Source organism: Nannospalax galili, unplaced genomic scaffold (genome assembly GCF_000622305.1).
Source record: "Nannospalax galili isolate Female #2095 unplaced genomic scaffold, S.galili_v1.0 scaffold447, whole genome shotgun sequence".
Taxonomy (NCBI): domain Eukaryota; kingdom Metazoa; phylum Chordata; class Mammalia; order Rodentia; family Spalacidae; genus Nannospalax; species Nannospalax galili.
In genome coordinates this window covers 702,670-703,777 of record NW_008355650.1, presented here as the reverse complement: position 1 = coordinate 703,777, position 1,108 = coordinate 702,670, and the positions used below count along the sequence as shown (strand labels likewise).

General features: G+C 70.8%; 1 protein-coding gene across 2 annotated transcripts in view; it reads right to left on the bottom strand.

Annotated features, from left to right (window-relative positions):
* The window catches only part of Dyrk1a (dual specificity tyrosine phosphorylation regulated kinase 1A), a 136,071-nt gene extending 135,980 nt beyond the window's left edge, over positions 1-91 (bottom strand). For both annotated transcript variants that reach the window (XM_008853041.3, XM_008853042.3), the window contains exon 1: positions 71-91. The gene's annotated coding sequence lies outside the window, so the exon portion shown is untranslated. The remainder of the gene's footprint in view (positions 1-70) is intronic.
* Positions 92-1,108: the final 1,017 nt, after the last annotated feature.

Below are 1,108 nucleotides of genomic sequence, written 5' to 3'. Positions count from 1 at the left end.
GGGGCGGCGGCTCCGCCAGGAGAGCCCGGACCGCCCGCCCCCGATCCCGCAGACACTCGCGCACACTCACCGCGCGCACACTCGCCCTCGCACACGCTCCGCACACTCACACCGGTCCCGCCCGCTCGCCGGCGGCGGCGGCGGCAGCACCTCCGCGGCAGCAGGAACAGCAGCAGAAGCGGCGGCGGCGGCGCCCGCACCCGGCGGCGGCTCCGCCAGGAGAGCCCGGACCGCCCGCCCCCGATCCCGCAGACACTCGCGCACACTCACCGCGCGCACACTCGCCCTCGCACACGCTCCGCACACTCACACCGGTCCCGCCCGCTCGCCGGCGGCGGCGGCGGCAGCACCTCCGCGGCAGCAGGAACAGCAGCAGAAGCGGCGGCGGCGGCGCCCGCACCCCCGCTCGGGGAGTCGGCTCCCTCAGCCCGACCGGGGCCGCGATGGGCAGCGGCGACGGCAGCAGTCTCCCCGGATCCCCCCGCCGCGGTTGCCGCCGCCACCCCCGCCTCACTCCAATGGGGCTTTTTATTATTATTCGGGCGGGAAGCGAAAGGGTTTAAAAAAAAACCAACCAACAAAATGGCGACGGACCGACCCGGTCGCTATGGCAACTGTCAATCAAAACGCAAAACCCCGGCTGACGTGCTGACGTCCTCCGCCCGTCCCCCAGCCCGGAGCCGGCGGGCGTGGCCTGTTGCCCGGGTAACAGCAGATTCCGTTCCCTCCTTTCGCTCGCCCCTGCGTCCCCAGCCAACCACCCAACCCCCCTCAGGTCACGTGAAGGATAAATTCGGAGCTGGGGCTCGCTACTAGTGTCAAAGGAGGGCGCGTGATTCGCTCGGGGGAGGGGAGAGGAGAGCCGTCCCCCAGCCCGGAGCCGGCGGGCGTGGCCTGTTGCCCGGGTAACAGCAGATTCCGTTCCCTCCTTTCGCTCGCCCCTGCGTCCCCAGCCAACCACCCAACCCCCCTCAGGTCACGTGAAGGATAAATTCGGAGCTGGGGCTCGCTACTAGTGTCAAAGGAGGGCGCGTGATTCGCTCGGGGGAGGGGAGAGGAGAGAAGGGAAGGCGACGGGGGCGAGGCGGCTGCTTGCCGGTGCGCGAGC